The sequence below is a fragment of the Neolamprologus brichardi genome, chromosome 11 (genome assembly GCF_056152115.1).
Source record: "Neolamprologus brichardi isolate AB-2024 chromosome 11, ASM5615211v1, whole genome shotgun sequence".
Lineage (NCBI taxonomy): Eukaryota > Metazoa > Chordata > Actinopteri > Cichliformes > Cichlidae > Neolamprologus > Neolamprologus brichardi.
The window spans coordinates 9,791,061-9,804,613 of NC_142114.1; positions in this window are offsets into that span (position 1 = coordinate 9,791,061).

The window sequence follows — 13,553 nt, forward strand, 5'->3', positions numbered from 1 at the left end:
GTGGATCAACAAGGCTTATTTCTCTGCTAATGCAGATTTACTGGAACCAAAATCAGGACCAGCATCTGTCATTCGTGTACAGAAAATACTTGAAAATAAAACTTTATATAGTTTAATAAAATAAGCAATTTTTTTTTGCAAACTTCAAAATGTAAGTCTGCATTTCATTAGTGAATTAGTGAACTTTTGTGAAGTTTTTATTTCTCTGTCTCCTAAGCATTTTCAGATGGCAGTTGTCATTTCGGAGAACAACCATAGATCTCTGCTATGCAGTGGTACAACAGGCCCAATTTATGTTCTCAAATCAAGCTATCAGTTCTAGATAGATTGTTATGTAAACTTTACTTTTTATTTACTTAAAAAATTAAAAAATTGTCATCAGTATATTTTTTTTACATTTTCATTAAAGTTGTATATGGACATGCTGAATACTGATGCTCTCTTACAGTCATTATTTTCATTGCCTTAATATTTATTAAGGCAGTTATTTCAGCTTCACTAATACAACTACACACACTGACCAAAATGGCAGTTAAAGTCTTTTTACTCTTTTTTTTTTTACATTGAGAAACATTAAATAGCTACTTGCTATAACACACACCAACTTATGTGCCTGTGGTGTTTACTGAGTGAAAACGTGTTTCATAAATCCATCGTGGAGCACTCTTATTAACAAGATTCTTATTAAAAGACGTGTTTACGATTTAAAAATGAAATGATGGGATAGAAAGCTTAAAAATCAGAAAAGCATAACAAGGTGCACGAGGGCAATTTCATTTCTTGAAAACATGTGGTAGAATTTAGATTTCTCCCCTCCGTATCAAAACAGTGGACCACTAGCAGACCACTTTGCGGTGGCCAGTCTCATGTTCTTGTCTAAAATCCAAGCCACTTGGAAATGTATTACTTTGGAAGATGACAAATGGCTCCGGCAAAGTTTTGCACATGTGGTCGGATAAAGTTTATCTTTAGGGCATGTGCAGCTGCCAGCAGTGCTTCCAGAAAACTTTAATCTCTCCTTTCAGAAGCTCACTTCCTATTTCTGCGCAGGGGACTTGACGGGAGGCAGACTGGGGGTGTTTTGACACCCGTCTGAGGAAACGATTGCAGTGAGTGGGCCTGCTGCTGCCGCTGCTGTAGCAGTGCAGTCTGTCTACTGTGGTTCCCGCTGGCTGTTTCCCTGTAACTTAGCACCCTGGCTACTTAATTAGCGCTTTAGGTTAGGGGGAGAAAAAAAAAAGAGTATCCAGTCAGAGAAGAGTGTTTCAGCTAGTCAGTCAGCCATGTGGCTAACCAACCACAGCGAGGTGCTTTTATTGAAAACAATCTATCAGTGAGATCTGATGAAGTGATGATAAATGATTAACCAAAAGGGTAAATGATAAGTGCCTTATTAAATATTACCTACATGTGATCCACGTGCAGCCAGATATTGCAGCGCGCTCAGCCCCACACGTCCACGGGGGTAGATGTCATTACAGTGATGCTGTACTGCTGCACAGCAAACAAATAAATTTAAAAAAAAAAGCATGGAGCAAAGCAAACTGGCAACAGTAAACACTATTGATGTGGCCGGCAGATTTCATTACAACACTCTGCTGTTTCAACTAATGACTAACTTCTTCAGCAAAATCTAACGATGTGGAAGCAGCAGAGAGAGGGAAGGAGAGAGGGAAGGAGAAAGAAGTGAGGGAGGGAGGGAGGGAGGGAGGGAGCATTGCTGGTGTTGCTGTCAGTAGGGGGCTCAGGCCAAGTGGGAAAACGTCAGCACTGTCAATGGGAAGGAGGGCTTGATGTTGCAATGATAGGCCTCTGTAATGGGCACTTTGAAAGAACAATCAGTGCCTTCTGTGAATCATATAGCCCGGCATGTAATTCATGTTTGCGTCTGTGAATTTGTGCCAAAGCATGAGAACAAAAACTATTTGTAGTCTGAGGAAACTAAGCTAAAGGTTATGCACGTCCTTTTATGAGCCGCAGCATCGTGGCTCATAGCATGACTCACAGCAGATCTCCATGTATTGTGGTACTAATGTTTCATTTTTTTTGGCTTCCTTTCAGACTCTCTATTTTTATGCAAAGAATTTCCTGTTACATGACTTTGTTGTTTTACTGTCAAATATGTTGTTGCAGGCCCACCCTGGGAAGCACTTCATGTGTATTTACAGTAATGTAATATATTATATTGGGAACATTATGAGGCTGTCCTGGTGGCTATTAAAAATAACCACTACCTGTAGGCTTGCCTGGAAATAATGATAAGTCAGTGCTGATCTAACAACAGAAGTGTTAATCTTACTCTTTCTCTGGTAAAAGTTCATATTTTGGAAATAAACAACAAAACCGCTTCAGCTGTTGGCAGATTGTAGGTGTTTATTGATTGATTTATTTCTTTTAATCCTTTCTTTATGGTCGCCCTGAGAGGTCAATTGCAATGCAACTTAAGAAAACACCAGCAAATAGGAAAATGCTGTAAAGGAATGCAAAACACAAGGGAAACTGAATTAAAAAACACAAATATCACAAAACACAACGGAAGCATTTTAATGAGATGCTAATCTGACAGAACAGCTGCAGAAGTGACAGAAACAAAAACATGCAAAGGATTGCACTGAGACACGCTTAAAGGAAGCGGAGGATTCATCAGTGTTATAAGGCAGAGAAAGATGCAGGTGTGCGCTTTAAATCACATGGTCCACATAATACTGTAGATACATGCTTGTTATTAGCTGTTAGCTTGTCACTTTTGTAGCTGCTCCATCACCTTATTGTTTCACCTGCTTTTGCAGTATTTTCCTATTTGCTGGTGTTTTGCAGTGCGTTTGACCTCTCAGGGGTACAGCATTTATTTAACCAGGAAGTGAAACTCTTGAGATTAGCAATAACATAAATAGCCATACTAACCAGTTGGAGTTGTGACCAAAAGTAACAGATAATATTTGAAATAGGAACACACAAAACAGTAAAATTGTTTAGGTGAACCGTTAGAGAGGTGATGGAAAATTTTAGTGATTTTACATAGCTAAAGACACAGTATGTGGTTCAAATGTCCAGTTTCTGCCATTACAGATATATTGTATGTATTGTTGTGAAAAAGAATTTAACTGCTATGTACAAACTGACATGAATACATGCTCTCCGTGCGAAAATATTGTTGCTTTAGTGCATTTCAGCTCAGTTCAAGTCAGAATGTCTGAAGCTGTACTTGTACTTCATGTGGCCTGGCTGCGTTTCATAAGCAAGTCAAAACATTTAATGATGCAAAATATCTGACATCAAGTAAAAGGAAGACAGATGCTTCCTCTCAACCCCTGTCTCAATGGTTTTGGCCACAGAGAATGGATAAGATTGCCTAAAACCCCTTCTCCTCCTACCAGATTAAAAATTAATACAATATATTGAATTGGAGCGAAAATCCCAAAATGTATGCAACTTGATCAAGTGGGGATTAAAAGTGTCATTGTGCTTGTCAATAAGGGCCAGTGGCAGCGTGGCAGTATCACATTGACTGCTGTGTATTAATACTTAGTGTCCTATTGGGCCATCAGCTGATTGTTTGGAATGTAAATGATGCTGCTGATGGCTCCAGTGACTGATGGCTTAAATTCCAATTAATCAATTGCTTCATCAGTTTCCCTAATTCAGATCAAATATCTCCTGAGTGCACACTCTTCTTTCAGTGGTATTAGAAGAAATAAATGCTCTGGAAGTAATTTTCATCAATCTCGTGTACATGCCAATATCCTTCACAAGCCTGGTCCAGGTTGAGGACTTAATGTCTTAAGTGTGTGTGTGCGTGTGTGTGTGTGTGTGTGTGTGTGTGTGTGTAAGAGAGAGAGGAATTTGCATAATGGAAAGGAATGTAAGGAATTAAAATAGGGCTACATATTTGTGTGAACTTATTTACTTTATTGCGTTTAGCTAAGCTTGTAGTTTGTATCTGCCAAAACTGCGTAAACAACTGAAGTTAAACGTTTTTGATATTCCAGCTCTGCTACATTTGTGTTCTCTTTGATTTTATATTTTCCACATAAGAATTTTGATTAATTTCTTCTTTTGGGCATTCAGTCGTGGTCAGCAGCAGAGTATGCGCCCATGATGGCTGATATTCTACGGTTCCATAAAGCAGTTATGACAGTCATAAGATCCCTCATTTAAGCAAATCAGCGACCCGCATTAAATGAACCTGATGTGAGCAGGTCTTTTGTACCGCAGGACTATACATATCGCTGCATCTCAAAACCCAAGCCGCCACAGAAGGCCTCACTGTACGATAAGCCTTGTCAATTAAATCAACTATTCATAAGTAGGCCGTAACAGGATATAGGCTAACAGATTTAATAATTCAGCTTTGTTCAGGCTTAACTGGTATTAGTTTGTAGCTAATGGTTGCCTTTGTAAAAAATTAATTGAAGACAATGCCGGAGTGAGAAGATGGACATAATTACGCCTACTTGATTTACTTTAGCCCTCCCCCCCTGAAATTTGAAAGTGAGTTCTGAAGAGTCCTCAACTGTTTAAGCATGCAGAAGCAAAGGTACTGTAATTTGATTTATGAATTTGATCCCACCCACCCTCTAATTTAATTCATCAATGTTTCAGAAGGAGCAATTATGCATTGTGCTACAGCTCTTCATAGCTCCATTATCCAGCCTCAATATCTTTGTCAGAGGGTGTGTAATGGTATTGCTAAATATTCCATAATGGCTAGACGGGGCCTTGTCCCTCACACCTATTATTAGTGTGTCCTTCTCCCTAAACTTAACTGCTTTTTTGAATAATAGCTTATGACAATAGCATATAACATGGACAGGTTTCAGGGGTTAGTCTCCACTCCAAAGCTGGGGTGTTTTTTTTGTAAAGCTTGAATTTGTATTATTTTCTGATCTGTTGTTTCATATTAAGAAAAAAAAAGCCATTTGCCAAACTAAAAGCCTTGTTTGATGTGGCTTCTGTTTGCTGGTGTATGAGCTGTAGTGCGAATGCATCCATTTCACATAGAGTTTTAATTTGCACATAATGGAATAATGGCAGCCAAAGTGTTTTTAATCTAATTAAAAATAAATTCCTGCACATAATTCCTTGTGACGAAAATTAAAACATTTTTGCTAGAATGGCTCTATTCATTCAGTCAGTCATTTCCATTTATTTGAGAGTGTTTCTGCATTTGCTTGGTCTCTTTGCATCACTTCTAATTCTCAATTGTGAGAAAAATAGGCGCTTAAACACTGTTTTGTTCGCACTCCGCCGTGTGAATTATCTGGGCATGAGCGTACGTCCGACATGAAGTAGCCATCGGAGCTCTGAGAGCAAGCTGCAGCGCAAACGCCGGGCCCTCTGCACACGGCCATCCCCCGCCCCAGCCGCCCCCACTACCCCTCGACAAATGCTCAGCGGTCATGAACTACATCGATCTGAGGTATAATTCTCTATGAAATTGATGGATGAGGGCAGCCATTGACAGAAAGGGTAAAGACCACTTTGAGATGTCCCCTGTGAATAAGTATGATGGAAAATAGATTGTTGAAGAAGATTTATGTTTGTTCTCCAATGCCACAAGAGAAGGCTATCCCCCACCCAGCGGAGTTCTGACAAATCTAACATCTCGCTGTGGTCCGATTGAACTCAGTGGTGTTACTCAGCTGCCAACAGAGATAATTAGCTTATTCGCAAGATGCAAAGGAGAGACAAAAGCAGTATTCTTTTCAGGGGCATGTCATTATTACAGTTATGACAGGTGATGCAGGCACATATAAATCAAAAATAATCTAGGAGACATGAGTAATTATATTTCCAAAAACAGCTTTTTATTGTTCATTAAATATCATATGTTGCTTTGGTAATACTGAACAAGCACAGTTCAGGGAATAATGTAATACAGAGTTGTTAAGACTGAAGAAGAATATGCGTTTTGCATGTAAATTAACTTATTTTCAAGTGACCAAATATTCCAGCCAAACTATATGTTTGAATGAAGGGGGATTTGGGGAAAAAAATGAAATACATGGAGGGAAATACATTTTTTTTGTCCTATAAGGTATATTTAAATTATTAATGACTGAAAAGAGAATCAGTCATGTGACTGCAGAAATGTAACTGCATGTTAAAAAGTTCAAAATTATTACTCAGTTGTTACGTGTGTGTACAGTCCAGTGTGCAAATAATTTAGAAAAAAAGCTGAGCTAATCCCACATATCAAATTTATGAGTGCATCGTTTAGTCATCAAAAATTTGTTATTTCGGAAAACATCTGATAGTAGTTTATATATTTGTCAAGTTAACCAAAGCCACCGCTTTTATGTAGTTGAAATGTCTCAGTATTATATCTACATCTGTTCATGGACATTCATTTTTGTACTATTGGTTAGTACAGCCATACAAAAGAAGCAGTAAGCATCTGACAGCAGGTCATGAAACGGTTACAAAACTCTATATTTTGCTTAGTTATATGGACACAAATTGTAATGCTTTCACTTTGAAAGACCAACACAGTCTACATCAGGAGGCAAGAATGTTCCAGAATGTGTCAAAGCTCAGTTTTTCTATGTTGCTCATTAACCGAGTCCCATTTGAAGATGACTCAGCTCTGACTCAGCTTTTAAATCGAGATGAGTCTGTTTCTATTGTTCTTTCCATGATTCTATTTTATTTGGTATGTCCTCTGCTTTGACTGTGTTATTGTACAGTACTTTGGTCAACAACTATTGTTTTTAAAAGTGCTACATAAATGAATAAACTTGAAACTAAACTTGACCTGGAAGGAAATAAATTAATTATAAAAAAAAAGCTAATCATGTCCTCATATATGAACAAATAAAATCTATTTTGTCACAGTTCAAACAACAGAAGCCAGGTGCTGAGGGCCATTGCATTCCAAATCAATGAGACCTGCCAGACTTGCCAAGAACTGACGAAATAACTAGCAAAGTAAACATGCAAATGTATTTAGAGTGTCATGTACTGCACTCCTTGAAAGTAATTATAAATTAAGAGCACGTATTGTTTCTTCATACAGTACTTCTATACCAGTTTCTGCACACAGGGTTTTCCAGTTTGTATTCTACCGCCCATACTGTTTTCCACCAGCTGAACTTAGTGAATGTGTGTACAGTATGTCTAGCTTCTGTCCTGGCTCCTCTGTGGTGTAGTATTGTTCGGCTGCCAGCAATGTAATCAGATAATACCACTGAGAGGTCAAAAGCACTGCAAGCTTTAGCTTCAGATTTCTGTCACCTTTTACAAAAAACAACCACAAGAGTCATAAGTGTACTTTGAAATTTTCTTCTCCAACTTTGAAAATAGAACGTTTGTTTTAAATTGCGCATAGTCACATATTTATAGAGTGTTATAATCTTGGAAGATGCTTTTTCTTATTATTATTATCTCTTCTTCTACAAGCATTGATGATTGGATAGAAAGGCTGTTTTTCTCAGTTAGTTTGCTCATGATGTTGACTTCTCTAAGGAGTCACGACAGCTGGAAAGGATGGATGGATATCATTTGTATTTCACCGATTTCACACTCCCATCCCATGTTTTTATTTATTTATCTATTAATTTGTAATACGTTACCTACTGGCAAACTCAATTTGGTGAACACAACCTATAGCCTAAATCACTGTTGTGTCTAACCCCAGGACTACTGCACATGTGTCTCTGATGCAGTTTTGTTTTGTCCATTACACAGCTTCAGATCACAATTGGATTATTTCAGAAATAGGTCTTTTATTGGAAACTGATTGGATTCTCGATGCCATTCCTGCATCTGACTGCCTTTCTCCATCTGCTCTGAAGATACATAATCATCTTTATCTCACTATACAAAAGTAACCAAAGAAAATTCAAAAATATTGTATATAGAACATTTATACTGTAATATCAAACTCATTTGATTGCTTGTCAGAAGAGATTAGAGCACCATGCTTTCCATAATTAACAAATAGTAAGATGGTCAGGGGGAAGTCAAGCAGAAACACAATGTCCATATTTAACCTTTTAGTGGCATGATCAGCATCTTGTGTGGGCTCTGCTTGTAGCCCCTTCCCATGATGCTCTGCTGGTAGGGGTCCTCTCCTTGTGTAGGCTTTATTTACATGATCTTCTTATGGAAACATCACCTTTGGCTTCCCAGTGGGTTGAAACAGGATAAAACTAGTATCAATTTGGTCAAGAAAAAAAAACTCCCCCTACAAGCAATGTATTCAAAAACCTTGAGACCTCAGTGGGTCTCGCTTTCATCAGGTTGCCAGAGGGTTCAGAGGTCTCTGCTTTGTTTATGTTTGAATTGGCAGCAGTTGCCGAGCATCATTTGTTGTGAGGAGAATATGGGGACAATGACGAGTTATCTTCCCTTTTTATTAAACTAGTTTGCTGGAATGAGGATGGAGAGCTACTGAAAGACCTTGAATGATAAAACATACAAAATATTGACAGATAAATTGACCTTTTCTAAAACACACAAAACCACTTTCAATAATGCTTGACCTGTAATTACTGATGAGGTCAGTGCAGATGGCAAAAGGAAAGTGTGCCCTGACCAGTAATTCAGTGTATCGCAAAGAATAACAACAACGTGAACTAATGTGTTTGACTTTTTGGGGGCACTCGGACAAGCTATTAAAAACAACACCTCTTAACATAATTTCCTAAAGTTGTATGCCAAATATGTAAGCAAATAAAAGCCAGTTACAACAACACTACCGCTCACTAACATCTTCTGCTTTCTAGCTGCCTGGCGAGTGTGGATCTAGTTTTTTCTAGTTCACTGAAGTGGGTTTAAAAGCACTTGTTGGTACCTGAAGCAGCTGCAAGCTGATTTGATGGGAGAGGTGAGACTGTTGAGGGTTGTAAAACTAAAACACTAAGCAAAAACAAACAAACAAACAAACAAACAAAAAAGAAATCACTAAAGTACTTCATAAATCTTATGTTTGGGAAAGTTTCTTCTGATCTTCATATTTTTTGTGCTTATATGTTTATTACAATCACAAATTGCTGCATCTTGAGAGCTGAGTTAGCATCAAAGTTTTATGAAGTGGCACAATAGAGCCTATAATTACAATGCAAACATGATGATGTCTTTGAATTAGTCTACAGATTACTTACATTTATTAAATTGTATGCACAGTTGCACGATCCTCTATGAGCAGTACTTGGCAAATGTGGGAAGAATGAACCCTTACAGTCTGCTACCGTAAGGACTGTACAACAACGGTCCCCAACCTTTTTTTGCACCATGGACCAGTTTATGTCTATGAATTCCACACTCAAGCCTCAACAAACAACTCACGGACCGGCACCAGTCCGTGGCCCGGGGGTTTGGGGACCGCTGCTGTACAAGACTGTAGGAACCTGCCTTCAGGTCACAATAACAGTTAATGTTGGGTTGGGTTTAAAATTTGATTCAGAAGTAGAATAACGTGTGTCTAAAAGGGTGTGTGTGTGTGTGTGCAACCTGTCGTCTGTTTGATTTCATGCTGCTGAAAGATGGCAAGGACAGTGAGGATGTCTGGGTGGTGAAATAAGCTGTCATCTTATGCAAAGGTGTAACCAAAACCTTCATAAGACACCAGCACTAAAAAAAGAAAAGAAAAAAACCCAGAATGACTGCCCTCATACCAAAGGACCTTTATATTCCACTTCGCGAACAGATGACACCGCCAAGATCTGTGTCGCAGAGTTTGTTGTCTTCCCCAAGCACTTAATGTGATCAGAGAATTAAAATTTCAGCGAGTCATTTAATGACAGGCCAGGCCAAAGGCAAGCAAAGCCAAGCTAGAGTTTCCTGTTCTGCAGTCATATCTCTGGCACCCAAAGCCCTCTCATTTTGTTCGCCGAATACATTACAGCACCCGTGAATGCTTCGCAAGCTTCACTATTTAATGTGATCAGATAGATTTATTATGGGCCATGAGGTCATCCGGATTTTCTGTAACTGGAGTCAGGTCCTACAACAGTGTAAAGAAGAAACATTTACATTTAATTACTTTTATTGAGCCCCTCTTCATTTTACTTGTAATAAAACACTCCTGTCACTGAGTGCAGATTATAATGGTATTCATATAAAAACGCTGTCCTTGAACTGACAGATTGGGTTTGTGATATCTCTGTTTCACGTCTTTGTATTAAAAGAGACGGCGAGAGTCTTGTAAATATGTAAATACAGACATTACAGCAACACTTTTGAGGATATTTTAACAGCTTAAGGCCAAGGATTAGCTGGCATCTCTGCTTTTCTTTTTTTTTTCTTCTTTTTTTGTTCTTTGAAAATTTATCTGCTGTTCAAGTGAGCAAGAGGCTTCTCAGTTACACTTGAATGAATGGAGCATATCAAAGTAGCGACACTTTGATGAGCTTTTTATGTATTTCAAGGGATTAGTGTAGAGAGACTTGTAATGCTCATAAACAGCTCAAAAAATTGGATAATTTAGCAGTTTCACGCTCATTTATTTTCCCCTCTTCTTTATAATCCTATGCAGTGGGTTTGCACAATTTGGAAGTTGGCCAATATAGAAGTACAGCCATAAGATATCAGTGTCAGCAGCACTTTCGGCATGCATGTTAGCATGCGTGTGTCAGAATTTCTCCCTGTGTGCATTTGTAAATTTGTGTCAGTGTCTGGGCTCTAGATGCTTTGTCTCATTAATGAGCGGCGTTCAGGGCCTCCACGGAGGCCTGGGGAAGATAATATTCTCCTGTTTTGCTATGAAAGCTCTTCTGAACGTAACCGAAGAAACTCCCTCAAATGGCGAAGGGCTCGGTTGAATAATTCAGCAATTACAATCAATTCTGGCCCCACCTCATCTCGACACCTCCCCGGACCACAGGGCCTACAGGCTCATCATGGGAATGTTGACAATTCCCAGTACAATGCATTTCTGGCCCTGTGGCAACATGAGAGGCTGTGTGAGCATGGATATGTGTGAGTTTGCAACTTAGTGTGTTGAATAATTAAACCCCTCAAATGCTGTTTTATTGGAGAGTGAGAACATGTCATTTTTTTGTGTGTCCAGGCTAAAGGGATTTTTAAAGATATAGGAAACTATTGGGAAAATAGTTATCTAGTTCTAGTTCATCTAACAGAGAAATGCATCCTAACTAGACTACTGTTTACACATAGAATTGAAACATCTGTACATTTTCATACTTTAAATAGTCAATCAAAGTCACATGTAGCTGTGCTACATATTCTAGGACCTTGTTGTCTGTACTGGTTATATTTCAAATGAAAACCTTGTGATTTTTAACACTTTACATAAAGCTACAAAACTTATCGAGATCATAAGATAATAATATATTTTTTACAGTCAGGTCTGTAGTTTATGGGCTATATAATATCTTATAAATGTTTGTTTGTTTTTACTCTGATACATCTTAGGCACCTGAAGTTTCTATATCAGATATTGTGATGTTATCATGTTGCCTAGCAAATGACCCATTTGTTGTGTTTGTTCACCTGTAACACTTTGTAAAAAAATATTTTAACGTCCCATCAGTAACATGTAAATTATATCCACCAAACTTTTGTCATGCATAATGTAATCTAACATCGTGTTGCCTAGCAACCACCTACGGATGGACTAAAATCACAGACAAAATAATACTGTAGGATGGGCAAAAGTACTAGTGCAATAAAAACTGTGTAAATTTGTGCTGTATTGAATCTCAAATGTTAAAACTGTGGTTCACAAAGCATAACTTTAGTTTGTCATTTTTCACCATTTTTACGGGTCTCTACAACACCAAAGTTTTGTGAGGACAAAAGTTCTGTATGTTGTTGTTTTTTGACACCTTATACCAAAATACTTCCAGGTTTGATAATAGTTGTAAATACAATAAATAATAATAATAAATATAATATTTATGTCATAATTTATCATAATTATAATTATTAATAGTATATTCCTTTTTCATGTGCCTATTTGCACATGTGAAATAATAGAGGACTGACTCTGAAATAATAATAATAATCACACTGCTATGTGATGGGTACTTTAATACTTATAAATATATCTGTATATGCATAAAGCACACAATACATGTGCAATAGCCCGGAGCCAATGCATGCCAACAGTGTATTGGTCATGTAGGTGTCAGCTTTCCACAGGTATGATTCAGCTGTGACTTGGGAGGTGGTGACACTGGAGGTAGTGCAGCAGCTATATTCCCCTGTACAATAAGCTGGAGTATAATAGTCTTGTGGATTACTTCAATTGCAGGTGATAACAGACAGGCAGTGGAGCGAACAGGCAGATACAGGACACCCACTCTTGTGTGGGAAGCTGTATGAATTATTTCTTGTTTGCCTGGACTACTGTCTATGGGGGCTGGGGATGGGTCGAAGGTAACTTGGTGGTGCTATGACTGTGACTCAGGTGACTTTACAGGTATTATAGAGCCAGCGGAGCGCAAAGCATAGCTAAGATTACTTTTATGAGTCACATTGGTGACTTTACACTCATCACTGAATTATTTAAAAGCTGTATTGGTTGTTTTTATTAATTAATTAATTTGTTTAGTTGCATCTGATTAACAATTTAGAGCGGTTTTAACATGAATTATTCTTGTAATCATGCATGCGCAACCATCTAAGTAAGGAAAATCCAAAAACTTGATACTCTCGACCTGGACGTAACAGAATCAACTTTTTGGGAAGAATTATTCTGGTATTTTCATGGGATGATTTTGCTGACGTAGAGCTTGGCTGCATCTACCATGTCACCATCTGTCAATTGCTTGCTGGGAAGTGTTGTGTGTACGTGTGAGTGTCAGTCACAGATACCTTATCAAGCTTGAGGCCCTAGTTCTGCTCAGTGCAACGCAGTATGCTGGATTCTTTGTCAATGGCAGATTCATGGAGGAAGGTGATACCTGGTTTAAGCATGATTAAATTGACACCCCATAGAGTGTCTCAGATACGTTTTGTGCTCTTGATACTGTGGTGGCAGCTTATTCAACGCTGTCTCGCGTTCAGTCTCACCTGTCATGCTGACATCATTGTATTGCAATTACAGTGAGTGAGGGGGAGAATGCATTATGCCAGTGTTAGAGGAAGAGGATCAAGGCAATATTATCTATTTGGCTCTCAACTTACTGCTTTTTTCTCTCCTCGTGCCCTTGATTTTTAGGAATACCTGCATTAACTCAACGCTCCATAGCCTTTTATCAATCAATTAAGGGCAGAAAAAATGATAAGATCACTGCAGTTCCTTGAGATGCAAAATTAAACTAGAAAGAAAGCAAATGGTAGGGCCAAACAAGACGTCATAATTTCAAATAACTAAATATCTGCAAAATATCAGTCTATTAAAGTTTTCTAAAAATACTGTAGAGCATAACCGCCTAACTAACTAATATATATTCTGATGCATTTATCTGACAGCCACCTTTACAGGCCTGAAATTAAACTGATGCTCAAACATGACTTTACCTATAACCCAGTTTCATAATGGGATGACAGCATAACCTCAGTATATACTTAGTACTATTCGTTATGGTCTTACGGATACATTCACTTTTATTAAAATTATTTTTCTTCAAGCAAATTATTGCAGC